This window comes from Bubalus kerabau, chromosome 10 (assembly GCF_029407905.1).
Source record: "Bubalus kerabau isolate K-KA32 ecotype Philippines breed swamp buffalo chromosome 10, PCC_UOA_SB_1v2, whole genome shotgun sequence".
In the NCBI taxonomy this organism is placed as follows: Eukaryota; Metazoa; Chordata; class Mammalia; order Artiodactyla; family Bovidae; genus Bubalus; species Bubalus kerabau.
Genome location: NC_073633.1, coordinates 61,194,190 through 61,219,749, shown reverse-complemented (window position 1 = coordinate 61,219,749; position 25,560 = coordinate 61,194,190). Strand labels below are relative to the sequence as shown.

At 38.3% G+C, this 25,560-nt stretch overlaps 1 protein-coding gene and 1 long non-coding RNA gene across 2 annotated transcripts in view; one reads left to right on the top strand and one right to left on the bottom strand.

Moving 5' to 3' along the window:
• UNC13C (unc-13 homolog C) overlaps positions 1-25,560 on the top strand; it is an 860,874-nt gene that overhangs the window by 196,142 nt on the left and 639,172 nt on the right. The window lies entirely within an intron of this gene.
• Positions 37-21,222, bottom strand: LOC129621448 (uncharacterized). The gene is made up of 3 exons (XR_008699364.1): positions 20,977-21,222; positions 20,456-20,673; positions 37-4,280 (listed from the first exon to the last, which is right to left on the bottom strand). It is a non-coding gene; the product is annotated as an uncharacterized LOC129621448 (long non-coding RNA).

Genomic DNA, 25,560 nt, shown 5'->3' with positions numbered 1-25,560 from the left:
GACTACTAGGGAACCTAGAGTCTAACTCTGGGCATCAGTTGGGGAGGTAGAGAGCAGCCAAGAACAGAGAGAACTGGGGACCTGAGGTGGGTAAGAATTTTCCCCAGGAAGGCAGTTTTTTGATTGGGCCTTGGTTACTTGTTTAGGGATTAGCAAAGGATCTGAACATCTCAGAATAGGAACTATTCAGAGGAAAGCAAATCCCAGAGGGATTGATATACTAGATTGGTCATCTAGAGAGTGACCCAAATATCTGAACCTGGGTCTCTAGTCAGTAATGAGTCTCTAATACAGGTTAAAAAAATAGCTTGATTGTTCCCCTGGCATCCAAGGACTGAGCTCAACTTGCAGGCAGTGACCTGATGCTGAGTTTCAGGTTGCTGGGTTACCCTGACCCCAAATAAAATGGGTCTCCATGATAAGGTATTATTAATAGTTTAGGTTGCCTCCATAGACTACAAGACCAGAAGGAACTAAATGCATTAATAGATTTCTTCACCATGGTTTATTCCAACCTATGGTATGCATTTTCCTATTCTTTTTAAAAGGAAATTGTTTTATGGAATCTTGTTAACTATCTCATTCATCAAACTTGGTTCACACTGGGTCTCAGCTACTTCCAAAATAAAAGAAACCCTTAGAGGATAAAAATGAATAACATTCAGCAGATTCTAACAACTATGATATGACTCTATAGTCAATCCCAAGGATACTTTGAGCAGTGTTACTTAAAATAAATATCTGTCTCTACTCCCTCCAGCCATCTTCACTACCCCAGCTAATCCCTTACTTCTTCTCCAATTTAACCATCATTACTACTTTAAAAAGGATAGAACTAATCTCCAAGTATTAAACTTGATGTTTATGTGGGTATTTTTTATTGTAGTGTTGGCACACACAAACACACACATTAATTTTCTTAAGAACCCTGTAAGATAGGTAGCTTGATAATAGATAACATTTACTGAGTGCTTTGTTATGTGCCAGACACTTTTCTACATATTTTACACTATATTAAGTCATATAATCCTCACGATAATCCTATGAGATGGATACTGCTATTATCTCCATTTTATAGATAAGAAACAGAGATAAATTTACCTAAGGAGAGGAGAAAAAAAGAAGCTAAGAAGTACAAGAACCAGGATTTAGAGTTAGCATTTCTTTTCCAGATTCTATGTGCTTACTCACTGCTGCTGACTTTAAGATTTCAGAAATTAAGTATTGCTATTCAACTTTATAAGATGGAGATGTGAGCTGGCAAAATGTTGATTTACCTGACAGCATGGATTTATCAGCAGATCTGCAGTTACCAGCTGTTTTCCCAAATCATAAGCCAGCACTCAAGCTATCAGACCGTTCATCCATTTTACATGACATTATTACAGGAAACATGATTATCCAAGTATCATTTCTGTGAAACTCGTGACAAACTTGTTGGTTGCAAGTAATAGTGGCAACAAGAAATGACAGATTGAATATGAGCTCACTTCCCAGAGATGTAGGTTAAGCTTCCCCTTTCCTTAATGCCTTTTCTGATGCTTAATGATGTCTTGTGGAAAGTCCATGGCTTTCATTTTCTATTTCTGTTCTTTAGTGATTACAGTTAAAGACATACACACTCTTACGGGCATGCACACACAGAGAAGATGTGAATTCACTCAGTGTTAACAGAGTTGTATTTTACTATCTGAGGAAGATCAATAGGATAATTCCCAAGTTGATCAACATTCTCTTTGCAGTTTCTAAACACATAAAACAACTTTCGTGCCTTTTTTTTTTAAGAATTAACTCTCACAGATTTAATTCTCGTAAAACATCAGTGAGATAGCCAACCTCTTCAAGTATCTGTTCCCTCAAGTTCATTACTAGTTGTTATGTAGGTTGTAAAACTGGCAAGTGATGGGACCAAGGATCAACTCCAGGACTTCTGAATCCTATTCTGATGCCCTGTACACATACACCCTTAGCTACTATATACCTTTATGCTTCTTTCTTCTGGACTTGAGAACACCTAGTCTGCAATGCAAACTTTTGGATCTGTGTCAAGAGTATCTCTGTGCTGAATTTTAAAGTTAAGGTTTCTCAGATTTTAGAATACATAAGGATCACTTGGAAGCACTTGGTGAAAATATATATTCCTTGATCAAATCTTTAGTCAATCTCAATGCAAGATGAGTCATGGATCACATTAAGAAATACATATCAGTTAATAGTTAATAATACTGCTTTGGTCCTTTTGTTGTTTTGTTTTTTGTTGGATGATTTCATGTTCCATTGGCTTGAGTTGTCATTTTTGTGTTGATGGTCCTGAATCAGTGTCTTTGGGCTAACTCTTCCTTCCCCCAAACTAGACATTCATTCTTTTAATCATTAGTCCACCCACTAGTTCCTTCATTCCTTAATAAGTATCTAATTGCCTGGCTCGGCATCTGGGTTATAGTACTGACAAATCTTATTTGGTCTTTGTGAAGTATGTATGATGAATTTAAATTTCAAAAGCATACAAATGTGTCATTTTAAACTTTGTGGGAGAAGTAAGTAGAAAGTGCCAAGACAGCATCTTATTTGACGTTTAGAAAAGTCTTCCCTGAGGAAATGACCTCTGCCCTGAAGTCGGAAGAATGAATACCTTAAACTAGGCTAAGGGAAATAAAAAAAAAGCATTCCAGGCAGAGGAAGTGTATTGCGCCAGAATCTTAAGGCAGACAGTGCCGTGATATATTTAAGGAAAGCCTGATGTGGCTAGTCTATCAAGCAAGGCAGAGAATGGCATGAGACAAATCTGGTGAAATATCCAGAGCCCAGATTTCTCTGAGTCTTGTGGAGCAGTTGGCACTTTTTCTTTTCTCCTAGTTGCCACAGATTGACCAAAATGAATGTAGGACTTGATTCAAATGGGATATTCCATAGGTCTCAATCTCATCATACCTAACAGCAAACTTTTTTCATCCTCTGTCTCCTAATCCTGCTTCTCCTCCTGGATTTCCTCTCTCAGTACATGGCACCACTACCCTTTGTTTGCTCAGGTCAGAGAACCATCGTTCTTAGACCCTTCCTTGTCACTCTTTAGTAGACATTTGTCTTCTTTTTGGCTGCTCAGCATCTAAATTCCTTTCTTTCTGATATTCCTGATGTATAAGTCCTTGGCGGGAGGTAGTGCCCTGTGTCCTGCTTCTGAAGCTGGAGGTGACTGGAAATGCATCCTGCCTTCACTTAGCAGCCCAGAGTTGAGCACAGGACTTAAGGCTTGATTCACTGGAAGCTTCCACCAAGGATTCTGAATTTGAATCAGTCATTTCACAAGGCCTGACCATTTGACCTTCTAATTATCTCTCAACCATAGCAAATTCTTTCCAACTCCTTGTCTCTACCCTAGTTCTAGAAACCATCATCTCTTGCCTGGACTATTACTAGAATCTCCTGTCTTTTTGCCCTAGTTCCACTGTGGCCCCCACAGTCCATCTCCTTTGTGTATCCAGAGATACATACAAATCCACAAATCTATTAAGAACATCTTTGTAGTACTTTGAGGATGAGGTCCAGCAAGCAGTGGGCTCATTGTGCTGAAAGTGCCCGTTGCTGCCTCCCTCATAGGCAGTGAGTTGCTGGTCATTAAAAGCTGTGCTGTGGCCAGGCATCTCTCACAATATCTCTCAATGACCACCAATGAGGTAGCCAAGCCGAGGGTTAAACACAGGGGCCCTGGAGTCATCCTCCAAGTTGTCTAATCTCAGGCAAGTTGTTTAATTTCTCTGTGGCTGAGTTTCCTCAACCTCAGCAAATAATAATCGTACCTCCATGTACTAAAGATAAATAAATAAAAATAAAGTAGGCTTTCAGCCAAACCAGTAAGTATCATTAGGGAGCCAATCTATCCAAAAAGCAAAGAGATTTCTTACTTTGATCTTTTTTTTTTTTTTCCATTTTCACATTTTATTTTATGTACATTTCTATGATCTTAAACTCTTCCTGAGGAATTTTAGCCAGAAGTCAAATGGTACTATTATCTTCTTTCTTTCTTTCTTTTCGGCTGTTGGGTCTTTGTTGCTTTGCAGGCTTTCTCTAGTTGCGGCAAGTGGGGTTTACTCTTCACTGCAGTGTGCAGGCTTCTCATTGCAGCGGCTTCTCTTGTTGAGCAGCACGGGTTCTAGGCCATGCAGGCTTTGGGAGTTGCAGCTCCTGGGTTCTAGAGCATGGGCTCAGTAGTTATGGTGCGCAGGCTTAGTTGCTCCACGGCATGTGGGATCTTCCCCACCCAGGGATTGAGCCTGGGTCTCCTGCATTGGCAGACAGATTCTTTTCCACTGAACCACAAAGGAAGCCCCAAGTACTATTACCTTCTTATATGTTTCCTAGCTGAACTACACCATTTAGAATGCATTTTGGGAAGTGATCAATTATATGATTATTTTTGTGGTTTGACTTCTTGAAAGACTGAGCCTCGGCAACTTGGCACAAAGTGCTGGACACAGTATTAATAACTACAGTTATTGATGTTTTCATGGAACATGAAAACATGCAACTTCTGGCTGGTTAACTGTTTTGCCTCAGGGCAATTTCAGCACAGAGAACCAAGGAAATCCAACAGCATTTTTTGAGTACTAGAAGTGTGATGAGCTCAGAATTAGGGTTTTGGGATGGGAGAGAACACAAGACACAAAGGCTTAGATTCGCTCCTTGATAAGGTTACAACCTAATTCAGGTCAATTCAAAATTATTTCTTTTAGGGATAGCAGATACAAATTAGTATATATAGGATGGATAAACAATAAGTTCTTACTGTTTAGCACAGTGAACTATATTTAATATCCTGTGATAAGCTCTAATGAAAAAGAATATTAAAAAATATATGTGTATTTGTATAACTGCATCATTTTTCCATAGAGCAGAAATTAACACAACATTGTAAGCTAACTATTCAGCAATTTAAAAAAAACAATAAAATAGTTTCTTAAACTGTTTTAAGAGAAACTGTGGCTTGTAATCAAATATTATTATTCAATTGTTTATTATAAAAATATTCATTAGCACTTACCTGAATGTATACAGTGAAGGACATCATAATTATAATTAGGAGAGGACATAGAAAAGATAAATCACCAGATAGCTAATGACAATTACTATTTAATTATTAATTCTCATTTAACATGTAGCTGCTATTACTAGTAAGCCTAGAAAATAAAAAGGAATCATCATATTAAAGATAGCAACTAACATTTATTCATCTCAAACTATATGACAGAAGTGAATCCTTTGCATTCAATTTTCAGCTGAAGTCTCCACAAACCACTGAGTGCAGCAGTGTTTCTGGAGCTTCAGGTCACACATCTGAGCCTTTCTCTGGTTTTGGCTGCATCTGTCATGGACCACAGCATGGGTGCTCAGCCTCATCTTTCACTGCCAGCCTCCCAACTCAAACAGGTGCCTTCATTCTTTTGAATTTCTGCTTTGGAGTCTCCCTGGTGTTCAGGGATTCCCATCAGCAGCCTTCACGCAAAGGTGTTGTGGGGTTATTAGAAAAATGCATCAGCCTTCTACCTACCCTTCAGGAGACCACAGCTCTGGAGGGCCTTGCTGAATCAAGCCCCTGTTGTCTACAGCAGCAGCCCCAGCGATGCACCGTTAGACTAGACCCTACTTCTCTACCTCGTTCTTACTGCTTCTCCTTTCTGCTTCTAGGGACCACTTCCCAAAGAAGCTACTTATACCCTCATGTGCTCATCCTAACCTCTACTTTTGTGGAAACCCAAACTAAGACATGCAGTCATGACTATTAATGCCCTCACTTTACTGAAGAGGTAGCAGAGACTCAGGCCATTAAGTTTAGTGTCATTTACCTAGCTGAGTCACCTTAAGCTGAGCCAGGGTTTGAATGCTCGCTCTTAATTATTATACCGCCTCTTGTGAACAATAGGAAGATATTGATATTTATGAAAAAGGCCTCACTAATTGTAATCAGAATGCCTAGGTTTGAGAGACCTTAGAAATGATTTTAGACAGTGATGTGAAGTGGGTTAGAGATTAGTGTTAGTGACAGCACTGAATGAGTAAACACACTTCTGTGTATATTGAAGACTATCAGGGCTAGATTGTGTAGAAGTGAATGGGGCTTACATGCTTCTTATCATTGCATGCTTCTTATTACAACCCCCCACCAGCCCCTGGCTCCCAGTATCCTGGGCTGGCAAGTTCTGTGTCCACTGCTCCCTGCCTTATCATCCCCTGCCCTTCCCAACACTGCTTTGTAGAGTAACTCTGATATTTATTGTAATTGATTTTCAGTTCATTAACTGCATCTCCTGGGGATGTTGGCATTTTTACGCCTTTTCTCCTCTGTGATACAATGACAGGTTTTCTTGCTGATAAAGCCATTTAAGGAATTGGCAAACAGATGAACTATATAGTTTCTGGATAGGTGAGTTTGTCCAGATATCCTGAAATCTCACCATTTCAGTAACAGAGCACACATAAGGCCAGGCTTGAATGAAACTATCTTTAAACAATTTGAAGTTTCTACATTTTTGACGTGGGGTTAACAGGACTGATAGACATGTAAAGAATCAGAGCATTATTTCTGTGCAAATATTTTGGAAGGAACACAAGTGTGTGTTTGCCTGACTGAGTGTGTATACATGCATAATGACCCAATTGGGCAGGTAACAAATGATTTTCACGGATGCCTTTTATAGTCAATACAAGAATAAAAACCAGATAGAGTAAATCTTTGATCTGGCTCCATAAATTTAACCACAGTCCCAGTCAAGTATGTTATAAAATAATGTGGATACATTATTATTCAGTTCAGTTCAGTTTAGTCGCTCAGTCATGTCCGACTCTTTGCAACCCCATGGACCGCATCACACCAGGCCTCCCTGTCCATCACCTACTCCTGGAGTTTACCCAAACTCATGTCCATTGAGCCAGTGAAGCCATCCAACCATCTCATCCTCTGTCATCCCCTTCTCATCCTGCCTTCAATTTTTCCCAGCATCAGGGTCTTTTCAGATGAGTCAGCTCTTCACATCAGGTGGCCAAAGTATTGGAGTTTCAGCTTCAACATCAGTCCTTCCAATGAACACTCAGGATTGATCTCCTTTAGGATGGACTGGTTGGATCTCCTTGCAGTCCAAGGGACTCTCAAGAGTTTTCTCCAACACCACAGTTCAAAAGCATCAATTCTTTGGTGCTCAGCTTTCTTTATAGTCCAACTCTCACATCCCTACATGACTACTGAAAAAACCATAGCCTTGGCCAGATGGACCTTTGCAGGCAAAGTAATGTCTCTGCTTTTTAATATGCTGTCTAGGTTTGTCATGCATTAATATTAAAACAAATTATTAAACAAAAAAAATTTTTTGCAAATCACTGATGAACTTTGTCATACATTTTGTCTGTTATAACTCTAAATTATTTCACAGGTCCTTGATTCTTATGTTCAGTTGCTTAAGTAACTCATTTTTCTTCCCAAAGCTTAACTAGTCAATGGAGTATTAATTAGAAGGATCTCCTTTTCTCATGAAAAAGACATGGCTCTATGCATCTTCTAGGCTGAGAAATATTATAGAAGTGCTGAGTAGTAGTATTGAGCTATGAATATATTTATTACTATATTTATTACTATAATTTGATTCTGTTGGTGGCTTTTGTTTCTCTGGCATTGTTCAGTATGAGTATAAATTATTTAGAAAGAAGAAGCAGTTTGTGAATAAAAAAGTTATTTCCATGTCAAGGTAAATCAAATCAGGTGGACAAGAAAACACTCTTCTGATTACAAGACTGAATAAACATGAGGGATCCTTGGAAACTTTGTCCAACCTCTTGGACTTCCCTGTTGATAACTCAGGTTTGAAGTGTAAATAACTTTCCAACAATTGCTTATTTATCATACTCTCTTTAGCACAAGGTACCCAGTTTTTTGAAAACTCAGACTCTCATTTATTTATTTTTATTGAAATATAGTTGACTTACAATATTGTATTATTTTCAAGTAAACATCACAGTTATTCAATATTGATATAGGTATACTCCATAAAGAGTTACTATAAAGTACTGGCTATATTCCTTGTGCTGTACATTATATCCTTGTATCTAATTTATTTTATACCTAGTCATTTGTTCCTCTTAATACCCTTCACCTATCTTGCCTATGCCCCCACCCCTTTCCCCACTGATAACCACTAGTTTGTTATCTGTCTGTTTCTATTTTGTTATATTCAGTCATTCATTTTATTTTTTAGATTCTACATATAAGTGGAAAGAGAGTATGCTGTCTTTTGTCAATGGTTTCCTTTGCTGTGCAAAAACTTTTAAGTTTAATGAGGTCCCATTTGTTTATTTTTGCTCTTGTTTCCTTTGTGTGTTGAAACAGATCAAAAAAATATTAAGTCCCATGTCAAAAAGTGCATGGTCCGTGTTTATTTTCATCTGGGAGCTTTATGGTTTCTGGTCTTATATTTAGATCTTTAATCCATCTTGAGTTTATTTTTGTATATGGTGTGAAAAAGTGTTCTAATTTTATTCTTTTACATGTAACTTTCCAGTTTCCCCATCACCACTTACTGGAGAGACTGTCTTTTCTCTGTTGTGTATTCTTGCCTCCTTTGTCATAGATTAATCAATGATATGTGTATGGGTTTATTTCCGGAGTCTCTATTTATACCATTGTGTCTGACACAATGTGTGTCAACACATATAGCTGTGTCTGACATATAGCTGGAAATCAAGAAGTATGATGCTTCCTGCTTTATTTTATTTCTTAAGTTTTCTTTGCCTATTTCAGGTCTTATGTGGTTTTATACAAATTTTAAGATTATTATTTGTTCTAATTCTGTGAAAACTGTCATGGTGGTTTGACAGGGATTGCATTTAATTTGTAGATTTCTCTGTGTAGTATGGACATTTTAATATTAATAAGATTAATTATTCCATCATGTGAAATGTTGGGCTGGATGAAGCCCAAGCTGGAATCAAGATTGTAGGGAGAAATATCAATCATCTCAGATATCCAGCTGACACCACCCTTATGGCAGAAAGTTAAGAAGACCTAAAAAGCCTCTTGATGAAAGTGAAAGAGGAGAGTGAAAAAGTTGGCTTAAAACTCAACATTTAGAAAACTAAGATTATGGCATCCAGTCCCCTCACTTCACAGCAAATAGATAGGGAAACAATGAAAACAGTGAGAGACTATTTTGGGGGGCTCCAAAATCACTGCAGATGGTAATTACAGCCATGAAATTAAAAGATGCTTGCTCCTTGGAAGAAAGGCTATGACAAACTTAGACAGAATATAAAAAAGCAGGGATATTACTCTGCCAGGAAAGGCCTGTCTATGGTTTTTCCAGTAGTCATGTATGGGTATGAGATTTGGACTATAAAGAAAACTGAAGGCCAAAGAATTGATGCTTTTGAACTCTCATGTTGGAGAAGACTCTTGAGAGTCCTTTGGACTGCAAGGAGATGAAACCAGTCAACCCTAAAGGAAATCAGTCCTGAATATTCATTGGAAGGACTGATGCTAAAGCTGAAGCTTCAATACTTTGGCTACCTGATGTGAAGAACTGACACACTGGAAAAGACCCTGATGCTGGAAAGATTGAAGGTGGGAGGAGAAGGGGTTGACAGAGAATATGGTTGGATGGCATCACCAACTTGATGGACATGAGTTTGAGCAAGCTCCAGGAGTTGATGAAGCACAGGGAAGCCTGGTGTGCTGCCGTCCACTGGGTCAGAAAGAGTCGGACATAACTGAGTGACTGAACAGAAAATTAATTATTGCAATCCATGAACATGGACTACCTATACAATTATTTGTATCCAGACTTCTTTTAAAATGAAAAAGCAGAAAACAAAGAAGACAGGTAGATTTAATGTAGCATTTCTTAGACTAATGGGTCTTAGGCTTTAAGGAACATTCTCAATGATTTAGCCCAGTTCCGTCATTTGAGAGTAGAGGAAAATGAGGACCTGGAGGTTAGATATTTTGTCTAAGATCACACAGTGATGGTGCTCAAGAGCTTACTACAAACTGATTCGCCTCATGTTCAGTTCAATTCAGTCCCTCAGTCATGTCTGACTCTTTGCAACCCATGGACTGCAGCACACCAGACTTCCCTGTTCATCACTAACACCCAGAGCGTGCTCAAACTCATGTCTATCAAGTCGGTGATGCCATCCAACCATCTCATCCTCTTTCAACTCCTACTCCTCCCACCTTCAATCTTTCCAGCATCAGGCTCTTTTCCAGTGAGTCAGTTCTTCTCATCAGGTGACTAAAGTATTGGAGTTTCAGCTTCAGCATCAGTCCTACCAATGAATACCCAAGTCTGATCTCCTTTAGGATGGACTGGTTGGATCTCCTTGCAGTCCAAGGACTGCAAGAGTCTTCTCCAACATGAGAGTTCAAAAGCATCAATTCTTTGGCCTTCAGTTTTCTTTATAGTCCAAATATCATACCCATATATGACTACTGGAAAAACCATAGTTTTGACCAGATGGACCTTTGTTGGCACAGTAATGTCTCTGCTTTTTAATATGCTGTCTAGGTTTGCCATAGCTTTTCTCCAAGGAGCAAGCATCTTTTACTTTCATGGCTGCAGTCACCATTTGCAGTGATTTTGGAGCCCCCCAAAATAAAGTTTGTCACTGTTTCCATTGTTTTCCCACCTATTTGCCATGAAGTGATGGGGCCAGATGCCATGGTCTTACCTTTTTAAATGTTGAGTGTTAAGCCAACTTCTTCACTCCCCTCTTTCACTTTCATCAAGAGGCTCTTTAGTTCTTCTCTTTCTGCTGTAAGGGTAGTGTCATTTGAATATCTGAGGTTATTGATATTCCTCCTGGCGATCTTGATTCCAGTTTATGCTCCATCCAGCCCAGCATTCCACATATGTACTCTGCCTATAAGTTAAATAAGCAGGGTGACAATAAACAACCTTGACATACTCCTTTCCCAATTTGGAACCAGTCCATTGTTCAATGTCTGGTTCTAACTTTTGCTTCTTGACATGCATAGAGATCTCTCAGGTGGCAGGTCAGGTGGTCTGCTATTCTCATCTCTTTAAGAATTTTCCACAGTTTGTTGTGATCCACACAGTCAGAGGCTTCGGTATAGTCAGTAAAGCAGAAGTAGATAATTTTTCTGGAATGCTTTTGCTTTTTCTGTGATCCAACAGATGTTGGGAATTTGATCTCTGATTCCTCTGCCTTTTCTAAATCCAGCTTGAACATCTGGAAGTTCTTGGTTCAGGTACTGTTGAAGCCTTACTTGGAGAATTTTGAGCATTACTTTTTTAGCATGTGAGATGAGTGCAATTGTGCTATGGTTTGAGCATTCTTTGACATTGCCTTTCTTTGTGGTTGGAATCAAAACTGACCTTTTCCAGTCCTGTGGCCACTGCTGAGTTTTCCAAATTTGCTGGCATATTGAGTGCAGCACTTTACCAACACCATCTTTTAGGATTTGAAATAGTTCAAGTGAAATTCCATCACCTCCACTAGCTTTGTTCATAGTGATGCTTCCTAAAGCCCACTTGACTTTACATTCCAGGATTTCTGGCTCTAGGTGAGTGTCACAAAAGGATGCCACAATTAAAACTGCTCCCTTAGTGATGGCATAGATTCAATTCATGTAAGTTTGAGTCAGACCCCAATGCCTAAATTATAGAAAGAAACACAAATGCAAAATACTCAGTGAAATTCTGTTTGCCAACATTAGAGTGAAAATCGGACAATGCAAAAAAGAAAAAATACTAAAAATTTTTGAATAGGTTAGAGAAGCATATATATGTATATATCTTAATTTCTAATATTCTAACATTGTCTATTGAGTCATAAGAGAAATGATTCTTTTGATCACCGTTCTAACTTTATAGTGCCATGGAATTTTGGGTCTTGTAACTCTGAAATACAGTTGCTCAGAAGTCTAGATGCATGCCAGCAACACCTTGGTGAATTTTATATATAAAAATTCTGATGTCTCACTCTCAAGGATTCTGATTCAGTGGGTCTGAAGAAGGATCTGGGAATGTGTATGGTCACAGAATGGCCCCTTCTAATCCAGTCCCCTTATTTCACAGATGAGAAAAGCTGAGACCCAGATATTATGTACCTGAGTGAGTGAGTGAGTGAAGTCGCTCAGTCGTGTCTGACTCTTTGCGACCCCATGGACTGTAGCCCACCAGGCTCTTCCATCCATGGGATTCTCCAGGCAAGAATACTGGCATGGGTTGCCATTTTCTTCTCCAGGGGATCTTCCCGACCCAGGGATCGAACCCAGGTCTCATGCATTGCAGGCAGATGCTTTAACCTCTGAGCCATCAGGGAAGCCCATTATGTACCTAGGTAATTTTATATTTTTTTCTTTTCTTTTTTGAGCTTCTTTGGTATATGTAACCTATCTGACATTTTACTGATCATTTTTGTGACCTAGGAGAAGCATCCAACAGGAACAAGCTCACTATTAAAGCTTGCTGTCATACATGGTGAAGTGTCATTATAGGGTCATTAACCTAGTTCAGTTCCATGGGCAGAGAGAAATTTTTGAAAAATAGAGACAGAGATGGAGAGAAAGACAGAGAGAAAATAATTTAAATACCACAAGTGGTTTTTCCTGCCTATTCATTCAGTGATCTTTTGCCCCTGAGTTGACTTCTCTGTCTTACTCTCTGCTCCGGGAGGCTGATCCCCTTCTATTGCATCCAATCTCCTTTTCCAAGAAGGCTTCTTGTCAAGTTTGCAGAAGGCGCACTGGCAAAGGGAAAGGAGGTCAGGGTATCTATCCTCACTTTCTGCTTCTGTGTCTCAGTGTAGTTGTAGTTGCTTCTCTGGTTGTAGTTGCATCTCTCCAGTTCACAGCTTCTGTCAGACACCATAGCAGCTCAAACTGGTCTCTGGGCATTGATACACTATTACGTTCCCTTTGTCCTTAAGCCCTGGCACAGTAACCATTTCCCACTCTATGTAGTCCCTGGAGACCTTACCATCCCTTTTTGCTCCTTTAACTCAGCTTATAACTCTGTTACCTGTCCCTTTCTTAAAGACATTCCTTTGACCCATTGGCCTTTATTCTGCTTTCTACAATTAGCTAGATTAATACAAGATGGAAAATAAAATTGTTTCCCTGAGTAATTCTTGAATTCCTTTATGATGTCAGTATCTCCTTGAACTAAAAAGGATTTATTTTTAAGAATATAATGGTGTGAAATTCCGCTTTCCATATTTACTTGATTTACATTGCACATCACTGTATATTTTTTATCATTTTTGAATATAAATATATAAATTTGTTATATATGAGCTATCTAAGATGTTTTCAAAAGCACTTTAGATTACATAGAATTTCCTCCTTAGAAATTGACTTCAGAACCTCCTTCCATGGTTAAGTGCAACTTCACTGTATATATCATAAAAAATTTTAAAGTTGGGAGTGAGACCATAGAGTGAGAAAGCCAAGCCAGAAATAATTTATCTAATTCTCATGACCAATAGGTTAGTGTACCACAGAAACTGAAACAAACACTTCAAAATGCCCCAGACTAATGTAAACATAAATATTTATAAATAATAATATAAACTGGAGCAACCATTTTCAAGGACAATTTAACAATATTTATCAACATTTTCAGTAAATACACCCTTTCTTTTTTTATTTTTTCCTTTATGAATGAACCTCTAGCTACACGTATGTAAGACTTTGCACTTAAACATACGCAGCACAATATGCAACCTAAACATTGTTTGTCAAATGAAATGCAGTATACCACATAAATATCCACCGAAGAAGACCTGTTAAAAGCATATAATGTATCCAGACAATGGATTACTCTGTGTCATTATAAAGAATGAGGTATATATAAATGCTTGCATATGGTAAGCTGAAAAAATTCCAAGATGTAGAACAGCATGTGCTATATGACCCTATTTGTGAAATATTTCCCTATATTTTTCTATTTCTTGGTTTTAAATCATAAGCATGTATTATTTATATAATAAAAACAAGCCATAATTCCTTAATGGTGATGGTGAGAACACTTACTGCTAATTCACATACTGATATCTTACTTCACAGGAATTTATCATTACCAATTCAGAGAGACTTGTGTAGGGAGCTCCCTACACAAAAATTCTTTGCTCTTATACCAACCGCTTGAAATCTAAAACCTATTTCTGGGTGTGTGCACCTTTGTCACTAGGGAGGTAGCAAACTCTGACTTTATTTACAGAGAAATATCTATGTGCATCATCACTCAGAGGGGAACATGGAAACTGATTTCTGTCAGAGATAAGAAAGCTTTTGTCATCTAAGATGTCAGTGATTCAAATGAGAATGAATGAGAGCATGATGCCAGGAAGCAGAGACAGTTCAGGATATGACTCCAAAAGCCTGGGCCACTCACAGAGAGGTTTCACACAGAAGGAAGGTATTAAATCAAAGAAAGCAGATTTACACTCTTAGATGAAGTCATCGGCTGCCCAGCAAAGATAGAAAAGATGAAGATGTGGTCATAAATTCCTCTGTCTTAAAAGGCAGGTTGGGTAGTAATACTTGAGAAGTTTTATAGGCTGGCCATCTGGGACTTGAGTTACAGAGAATTATTGTTGTCCTAGGGACTTGAAAGCCAAGGTAGGAGGTTGGTTTCTAGACCATAACCCTTTCTTTCCAGGGACGTTTGTCTCTACCTACCTTTGGTCTTGTATTCACTCCCAATAAAACTTAGAAACCAAACTATTTTATATCTAGATGCTACATCAATAGTGTTAGAACACTTGCTGGAGTCATGGGAATATCTCATATGAATTAGATGATTATTTTTCTTAAAGAGAACACTGCATCCCCAAACAGGCCAAGCTAGTCTCTAATGTTAGAAATCAGGTTAGTGCTTATTCTAGCAAATCAAACTCAGGTCTCCCACATTACAGGAAGATTCTTTACCATCTGAGCCACCAGAGAAGCCCAGATAATCTGTTTTCATTATTCAGTCACTCAGTCGTGTCTGACATTTTGCAACTCCATGGAATGCAGCACACCAGATTTCCCTGTCCTTCTTCATCTTCTGGAGCTTGCTCAAACTCATGTCCGTTGAGTCCGTGATCCTATCCAACCATCTCATCGTCTGTTATCCCCTTCTCTTCCTGTCTTCAATCATTCCCAGTATCAGGGTCTTTTCTAATGAGTTGGCTCTTTGCATCAGGTAGCCAAAGTATTGGTGTTTCAGCTTCAGCATCAGTCCTCCCAATTGATTGGTTTGACCTTCTTGCAATCCAAGGGACTCTCAGGAGTCTTTCCCAATATCACAGTACAAAAGCATCAATTCTTTGGTATTCAGTCTTCCTTATGGTCCAAATCTCCCATCCATACTACTGGAAAAACCACAGTTTTGAGTATATGGTTTTTAATATGCTGTTAGCATATTAAAGTAATGTTACCAAAGTAATGTCTGTTTTTTAATATACTGTTTAGGTTTGTCATATCTTTTCTTCCAGGGAGCAAGCCTCTGTTAATTTCCTGGCTGCAGTTACCATCTACAGTGATTTTGGAGTCTGTCACTGTTTCCATTGTTTTTCCATCTATTTGCCATGAAATGATGGGACTGGATGCCATGTTCTTAGTTTTTTGAATGTTGAGTTTTAAGCCAGCTACTATAATCTGCTATATTATAAAATAATCTCCTATAAAATATTATAAAATAATCTGCTACTATATTTCAAATGGGTTTCCCAGGTTGCACAGTGGTAAAGAATTTGTCTGCTAATGCAGGAGACACAGAAGATGCTGGTTTTATCCTTGGGTGGGGAAGATCCCCTGAAGTGGAAAATGGCAGTGCATTCCAGTATTCCTGCCTGGAAAATTCCGTGGATAGAGAAGTCTGGCAGACTACAGTCCATGGGATTGCAAAGAGTCAGATACGACTGAACATGCATACTATATGCTATAGATGCTTGTATAACTATCAAATTATACACTTATTTCAATGCATAAATGAACTAAAAGCTGCTTTTGCTAACTAATAGATGCTAAAATGAGGCTTTCCCTGTGGCTTAGTGGTAAAGAATCCATCTGCAATGTAGGAGACGTGGGTTTGGTCCCTGAGTCGGGAAGATCCACTGCAGGAGAAAATTGTAACCCAATCCAGTATTCTTACCTGGAAAATCCCATGGATAGAGGAGCCTGGTGGGCTACAGTCCATGGAGTTGCAAAGAGTCATACACAAATGAGCACGGTATAGCAAAGATACTAAAATAGCAAAATATGTATGGATGTTTTCTAATTGCTTACCCAATAACAAGCTGAGTCTTTTCTATATTTTTTATTTCTGCAAAATGACAGATAAGGAAAATACTATTATCCCAATTTCATAGCTTAGGAAGGCGGAGAATAGAGAGCTTGATCTACTTGCCCAAAGTATGTTGTATAGAGAAACTCAGAAAACCTAGGTATTTCTGTCTAGAAAGCACTTACTTTTTTTTTTTTAATTTTATTTTATTTTTAAACTTTACAATATTGTATTAGTTTTGCCAAACATGGAAATGAATCCACCACAGGTATACCTGTGCTCCCCATCCTGAACCCTCCTCCCTCCTCCCTCCCCATACCCTCACTCTGGGTCATCCCAGTGCACCAGCCCCAAGCATCCAGTATCGTGCGTCGAACCTGGACTGGCGACTCGTTTCATACATGATATTATACATGTTTCAATGCCATTCTCCCAAATCTCCCCACCCTCTCCCTCAACATTTCACTGTGGTGCCTAAAAGAGCAAAAAGTGAATTTTTTGCATCTTTTCATGTGCCTCTTGGCCATCTGTATGTCTTCTTTAGAGAAATGTTTACTTAAGTCTTATGCTCATTTTTTTATTAGGTTTTTTCATACATATATTGAGCTACATGAACTGTTTGCATGTGTTTGAGATTAAAGCAAAGGAGAAAAGGAAAGATATAAGCTTCTGAATGCAGAGTTCCAAAGAATAGAAAGGAGAGATAAGAAAGCCTTCCTCAGCAATCAGTGCAAAGAAATAGAGGAAAACAACAGAATGGGAAAGACTAGAGATCTCTTCTAGTCTCTTCTTCTAAGAAAATTAGAGATACCAAAGGAATATTTCGTGCAAAGATAGGCTCAATAAAGGACAGAAATCGTATGGACCTAACAGAAGCAGAAGATATTAAGAAGAGATGGCAAGAATACACAGAAGAACTATACAAAAAAGGTCTTCATGACCCAGATAATCACAATGGTGTGACCACTCACGCTCACCTAGAGCCAGACATCCTGGAATGTGAAGTCAGGTGGGCCTTAGGAAGCATCACTATGAACAAAGCTAGAGGAGGTGATGGAATTCCAGTTGAGCTATTCCAAATCCTGAAAGATGATGCTGTGAAAGTGCTGCACTCAATATGTCAGCAAACTGGGAAAACTCAGCAGTGGCCACAAGACTGGTAAAGGTCAGGTTTTATTGCAATCCCAAAGAAATGCAATGCCAAAGAATGCTCAAACTACCACACAATTGTATTCATCTCACATGCTAGTAAAGTAATGCTCCAAATTCTCCAAGCCAGGCTTCAGCAATACGTGAACTTTCAGATGTTCAAGCTGGTTTTAGAAAAGGCAGAGGAACCAGAGATCAAATTGCCAACATCCACTGGATCATCGAAAAAGCAAGAGAGTTCCAGAAAAACATCTATTTCTGAAATGCTTTATTGACTATGACAAACCTTTGACTGTGTGATCACAAGAAACTGTGGAAAATTATTCAAGAGATGGGAATACCAGACCACCTGACCTGCCTCTTGAGAAACCTGTATACCAGTCAGGAAGCAACAGTTAGAACTGGACATGGAACAACAGACTGATTTGAAACAGGAAAAGGAGTACGTCAAGGCTGTATATTGTCACCCTGCTTATTTAACTTATATTCAGAGTACATCATGAGAAATGCTGGGCTGGAGGAAGCACAAGCTGGAATAAAGATTGCCAGGAGAAATATCAGTAACCTCAGATATGCAGATGATACCACCCTTATGGCAGAAAGTGAAGAAGAACTAAAGAGGCTCTTGATGAAAGTGAAAGAGGAGAGTGAAAACGTTGGCTTAAAGCTCAACATTCAGAAAATGAAGATCATGGCATCCGGTCCCATCACTTCATGGGAAATAGATGGGGAAACAGTGGAAACAGTGTCAGACTTTGTTTTTTGGGGCTCCAAAATCACTGCAGATGGTGACTGCAGCCATGAAGTTAAAAGACGCTTACTCCTTGGAAGGAAAGTTATGACCAACCTAGATAGCATATTCAAAAGCAGAGACATTACTTTGCCAACAAAGGTCCGTCTAGTCAAGGCTATGGTTTTTCCAGTAGTCATGTATGGATGTGAGAGTTGGACTGTGAAGAAAGCTGAGCGCTGAAGAATTGATGCTTTTGAACTGAGGTGTTCGAGAATACTCTTGAGAGTCCCTTGGACTGCAAGGAGATCCAACCAGTCCATCCTAAAGGAAATCAGTCCTGCATATTCATTGGAAGGACTGATGCTGAAGCTGAAGCTCCAATACTTGGCCACCTGATACAAAAAGCTGACTCATTTGAAAAGACCCTGATTCTGGGAAAGATTGAGGGCAGGAAGAGAAGGGGACGACAGAGGATGAGATGTTTGGAAGGCATCACCAAATCAATGGACATGGGTTTGGGTGGACTCCGGAAGTTGGTGGTGGACAGGGAGGCCTGACGTGCTGCAGTTAATGAGGTTGCAAATATTTGGACATGACTGAGCAACTGAACTGAATTGAACTGAGATTAATCCCTTGTCAGATGCTTTGTTTGCAAATATTTTCTCCCATTCTGAGGGTTGTCTTTTCATATAGTTTATGGTTTCCCTTGCTGTGAAAAAGCTTTTAAGTTTAATTAGGGCCTATTTGTTTATCTCTGTTTTTATTTTCATTACTCTAGGAGGTGGATCAAAAAAGATCTTTCTGTGGTTTGTTTTTTTTAAGTTTTGTGTTTTTTTAAATTGCATTTATACATTAAAATATTTGGGTTACTTCTTGAGCATTTGATAAACAGAACAGGTGTTTATGTGATTCTCTATATATAATAAGTGAAATTATAAATAAGATGAATATTAAGTTCTCTTAAGCATCCCAACTCTGTTTAGAAACTTGAATAAATTATCTTTGAGTAACTGGACCACAGTTCCAACCAATTAATTTTGATTAAATTTAGAATACTCTGGCTTCTAAGTTAGCTTAATAAATTAAATTGTCTTAAATACCATATTTTGTAATACTTTAATCACTAAATGAAGACTATTTCTAGTTTTGCAAAAACCGGTTTCCTGAACTTACGACTATTTTCTGATTATGGTTTTGATTTATCATCTCTGTGCTAAATTCTAAAATTCCTGTTTAATGCCAGTTAAAGTTACACATCAGTGAGCAATTTGGGCCTAGACGAAGCTTTTGATTCTCCCTGTGTCACTTACCTACAACTTGACCTGCTTTTTATAGTTGCTATGACAACAGAGACTTCCTGTCCTTTAGAGGACATTGTTCTCTCCTGGGTTCAGACTGTTGTTAACATTTCTGTCCAACTTCCCTCCACTCCCTACATTGAGATTGTAATTCTCTTCACAACTTGATTAGGTTTTGCACTTATTTGATTGTCTTAATTCTTTTTAATGTTTTCCCATCTGGCTCAAAACATATTTTCTTTCTCTGCCATTGGATAAATCACACACATATGTAATAGTTGTACAATCTCATTTAGCCTTGTTGCCTTATTTGTGTTACTGAAATTCTGTATTCTTTTCATGCTTCATGCTGTTCCTGACAGGCAGAGCCACAGTGAGATAGAATGGCATAGCATTGGATTCTGTGTGTCCTTTAGATCTCTGGTTCCGCAAACATTACACTGAAGTCAGGCTAATGACAGTAAGGAAAATGACCACCACCCAGAACCCCTCCACACAGCATGGCTACTGTTGACTCTGAGCATATGGACTTCCAATCTCCCAAGGTTAAAGTGCTCCAGGTCTCTGTTCTTGGACTCTCCTTTTTTCTACTTGCATTTTCTTCTTGAGTGATTTCATTCAGTCCCATGATTTTAAATGCTACATATACGCTGACAACAGCCACTTTTATAATTCTTACCACAGGCCTCTTTCCTAAACTCTAGAGCATTATGATCCAGCTGTTTTCTTGATGACTTTATACTTCGGTGTCCAGAATCTGATTTCTTCTCACATGTTCATTACCTCCCATCTGTGACTCTACGATATACCTCCATCATCTCTGCCCTGGGGTCCTGCAATGGCCTCCAAATTAACCTACCTGCATCTGCCTTTCTCCGCTTGACTCTTGCCAGTAGCCAGGGTGAGGCTGATAATGGTAAAGCATGTTATCATGTCATCCTCTACTAAGAACTGTACTAATGGCACATCATTTTCCTCTGACTCAGAGCCAGAACCCTTACCTTGGTCCTATATCATCTTCTGCCCATAACCTCTATGAATTCTTTTCCTTTTCCTGCTGCTGAGCCTCTTATTCACTCTGCTTCAGCCACGCTGAATTCTTTGTGTTCCTCTAGTTCACCAGAGCATTCTGCTTCAGGCTAGGGTAGAAGCTTGTCTTAGCAGACACTAAGACAAGTGAACGCAGCTAGTTTATTCTAAAGGTGATGCCAAGTTAACACTGTTTGGAAGAGAAGAGATGAATCTGATGGGTACGAAGCCAGTTGAGGGTGCGTGACTGCTGTGATCGTGTGGGCCTAGACCCACTGAATGACTCTAGGACCTCTCTGCTTAGATATAGTCTGTGAACCAGCAGCATTGGCATCATTTGAGAATTTGTTAAAATGAGACAGTTAGATCCCACCCTAGACCAACTGAATCAGAATCTACATTTTAACAAGGAGCTCAGGTGGTTCATGTGTCCTAACAGATGTTTGAGAAAGACTGCTCTAGGGGATCCTGGACAGCATGTCTCTGAGCCTACCTAAGGGCAGGGGACCTGGGAGGAGGTTGTCGTCACTTCCTTAGCTCTTATTGGCCAAGTCCTGATTTCAGGGCCGTTCATTTCTGGATTGTCTTACATACTGGCTGAACATGCTCTATGGCCTGAAAATAGGGACTTGCAGGAAGTGAATCACAGTTGTTTGCGGTATTCTGTCTCCAGATGTGCGAGGTACACACCCAGACTACAGGTAGCTTACCAACAGCATCTGCTACCAAGACTTCACTGTAGCTATTATCTCAGCCTGAAGTGCTCTTCCCTCAGGTATTCACATGGCTAAATCCTCTTCCGCCTCTAAGTCTTTGCTCAAATTTTACTGTCTCACTGAGGCTTTCCTCTTTTTAGTTTTGCTACCTGCATGTAGGAACCCAGAATTCCCAATTCCCATCATACTGCATTTCCCTGTTTTTCAGTTGTATTTACTCTAATTCACCGAATAATTCATTTATTTATTATGTTTGTTTGCCTTTCCACTGGGAAGTTAGCTCTATCACAACAGGAAACTTTGTTTTGATTACTTATTTGAATAAGTAAATTTTCCTATTTTTGAATATAAATAAAATAGTATATATAAACTTTTCTGTTCTGTATTTTGCTTATAATAAATATTTCCCATATGATGAAAACCCATAATAAATGTCATTTTTATTGGCTGCCAGAAATTCTAACATCTCTATAAATTATAATTAAACATTCTTATAATGTTTGGCATTTCTTCCCTGTTTTCTCTTGGCAATTATAAATAATGCTGGCATGAGCTTCTCTGTGCATAAGTCTGTTTCATTTTAAATATAATTTCTTCAGAATGGATTCCTAGAAATCAAAATATTAGACAAAAGCTAAAAATTATCAAGACTCTTGATACGAACATAGAAAGTTTTATTTATTTATGTCCCCAAATGCCTCTACTCAGTAATGAATGAATATGCCTGAATCACCACCTCCTTTCCATCAACCTGAGGCAGGATAGTACAGTGGTTAAAAGCAGGTATCTGGAGACAGTAGTTAAGAACAGGTTTCTGGAGACAAACTGGTTTGGATTGAAACCACTTCTCTGACTTACGAATTATGTGATTTTGGACAAGTTGTTTCAATTACCTGTGCCTCACTTTCCTTATCTGTTAAATGGGAATGTTGCAAATAATTTTGCTTACCAAACAGGGCTGTTAGAAAGATTAAATTACTTAATGCAGGTAAAGCACTTAGATGAGTGACTTGAAAATGATAAGCACTATGTAACATTATCTATTATTATATTACACCTTTTCAATATAATAACACATTGATGAGTGAATAAAGGACACTTTGCTTATGCTTTATATGCATTTTGAAGTTGGGCCTTGTGGAAGTTGAAAATTTCCCTTTATGTTTGGTGTTTATGTTTTGCATTTGAGAATTTTATGCTCTCAGTGTTTTTTTTTATTGGTTTACACAGTAGGGATATTGATTTCTTATATTTGGAGTGAATATTTTTCTAACTAAATATTTGCCCTTTAATCATCTATCTTTGATATCTACAAATTGTGTGTATTATGATAGTATATTAACATTTTCCTATATCATGTCTTCATTTTTTTAAATTTAGAAGATTTTTCTCATTCAGAAATGAGAGAGAGAGATACACCTATATTTTAGATTTAATTTTTATTGTTAGTGGTTGATTTTTTCTTCCTTTATCTCCTTAAAATGCACTGTACTGTATTTTAGGAACTAAGTTCTAACTTGGCTTTTATTTCTGATCACTTAAATTAGCCTGTCATTTTTGAGGGAATTTGGATAAGAACAGAGAAGAAACTGGACAGATTCTCTTCCTCAGTCATCAGAAGCTATGGTGAAAAGTTTCATGGGAGAGCTCTTTTTCAACATTTTCACAGGAGTCCCATGAAGCTCCTCAGGGCTTTAGTGTAAACTCCCCCGCACTCTTTCTAATTGGCAGGGGCATTAACTCTAACTCCTTCATAGCTGAGTTGAGACAGTGATGCCCAGAGAGCTTTAACCTGGGGGAAGATTCTGAGAGGCTATGGAATAAATGTTCTCACATGGACACCAAACATCTGGCTTTATATGAATAATTTGATGCCATCTGTCACAGAGGCTGTTGCTGGGCATGGTTCTGGTAATGGAATGTTTCTAGTACTTCATCCCAACTGAAGCTTATCTGTCCTGGGAGTACAGTGCTCTCAGTGGTGAAGAGGATTGTATGTAAGATTTATGAAGACTGCAATATTTAAAAACGTGGTCTTTTACTTCTAATTTAGCGCGGTGGAGTTAGGGCTTGGTATTATAAGAGTTGTGTGGTTTTAGGTGTTGGAGCTCTTAGATTCAAATGATTGCCAGAACATTTTTTCTTATTTTCAGTTAGTTTCATTTTTTATAGTCAAATAAAAACAATTGGTGGAGAAGGCAATGGCACCCCACTCCAATACTCTTGCCTGGAAAATCCCATGGATGGAGGAGCCTGGTAAGCTGCAGTCCATGGGGTCGCTAAGTCAGATATGACTGAGTGACTTCACTTTCACTTTCATGCATTGGAGAAGGAAATGGCAACCCACTCCAGTGTTCTTGCCTGGAGAATCCCAGGGACAGGGGAGCCTGGTGGGCTCCCGTCTATGGGGTCACACAGAGTCGGACGCGACTGAAGTGACTTAGCAGTAGCAAAAACAATTGGAACTTACCATTGATAAATGTGACCTTATCATTGAGAATGCAAGTTTGTAGTTATAACTTTAACAGTGATTTTTTAAAAACCAGTAGACTATGAGCAGCTTGTTTTGTCAGAGCCTCACCAACATATGCTGTCAAACATATTTTTGTCAGTCAATAGTTATGACATATTTTAATTAATTTTGGTTTGCTTTTCTCTTGCTATGAATGAAATCAAGCATCTTTCTTTCACTGAGTTATTTATATATCTGTTTCAGTAAACTACTATTAATATATTTTTGTTGTTTTTAGTTAATAAATTAAAATGTGTTAAGTGTTCAACTTTTAAAATATTTTTATGTTGATTGTTACTTCTTTAGCTGTGACTATGTTGCAAATATTTCTCCTAGTTTTATACTTGTCTTTATTTTGCTTATTGTGAATTTTTGCCATATCAAAATTTCATGCCTAATTTATCACATTTACTAATCTTTTATTGCATGTGGATCTCAGTCATAGAATGGTATTCCTTATACTCAGATTCTAAGGGAATGGGCCTATTTTTTCTAGTAGTTTTATGATTTCACCTATTTCATTCATAGCCTTGATCCATTTGGAATTTATTCTTGTGTGTGGTTTAAGGAATAAATCCAATTTTATCATTTTCCAAATCACTATTCAGTGTCCCAGTACTAATTATTTAAAAGTCTGTTTTTTAACTTAGTGGATTGAGTTGACACTTTTATAATACTGACATACCTCTGAGATAGTGTGGGTTTGGTTCCAAAGCACAGCAATAAAGTGAATATCACAATAAAGGAAGTCATATACATTTTTTGGTTTCCCAGTGCATATGAAAGTTAACCTATTAAGTCTGCAATAGCATTATGTCTAAAAGATGTACATACCTGAATTGCAAAATACTTTATTGCTAAAATATGCTAACCATCATCTGAACTGGCGAGAGTGATAATGCTTTTTGCTGGTGCAGGGTTTGTCTTGATGTTGATGGCTACTGACAGGTCAGGGTAATGGTTGCTGAAGGCTGGGGTGGCGGTGGCAATTGCTTAATATAAGACAAAAATGAAGTTTGCCACATCAGTTGACTCTTTCTTTTATGAATGCCTTCTCAGTAGCATGTAATGCTATTTGATTGCATTCTACTTATAGTAGAACTTCTTTCAAAACTGGAATCAATCCTCTAAAAGCCTTATTACTGCTTTATCAACTAAGTCTGTATAATATCCCAGATCCTTTGTTGTCATTTCAACAGTCTTCTCAGTATCTTCATCAGGAGTAGATTCCATCTTGAGGAAACCATTTTCCTTGCTCATCTATAAAAAGCTACTCCTTATCCCTTCAGATTTTGTCATGAGATCTGTGCAATTCAGTCACATCTTCAGGCCCTGCTTCTATTTCTGGTTTTCTTGCTGTTTCCATCACCTCTGCAGTTATTTCCTCTACTGAAGTTTTAAACTCCTAAAGTTATCCATGTGGGTTAGAATCAACTTCCTTCAAACTCCTGTTAATGTAAATATTTTGACCTCTTCCCATGAATAACAATATTCTTAATGGCATCTAGAGTGGTAAATCCTTTCCAGAGGTTTTCAATTTACTTTGCTGAGATCCATCAGAAGAAATTAATGACAACCATAGTCTTACAAAATATATTTCTTAAAGAATGATTTGAAAGTCAAAATTACTCCTTGATTCATGGACTGCAGAATAGATGTTATGTTAGCAGGCTTGAAAATCACATTAGTCAACCCTGTACATCTCTATCAGAGCTCTTGGGTGACCAGGTACATTGTTCATAAGCAATAATATTTTAAAGCGATCTTTTTTTCTGAGCAGTGGGTCTCAACAGTGGGCTTACAATATTCAGTAAATCATGTTGTAAACAGATATGCTGTCAATCAGGCC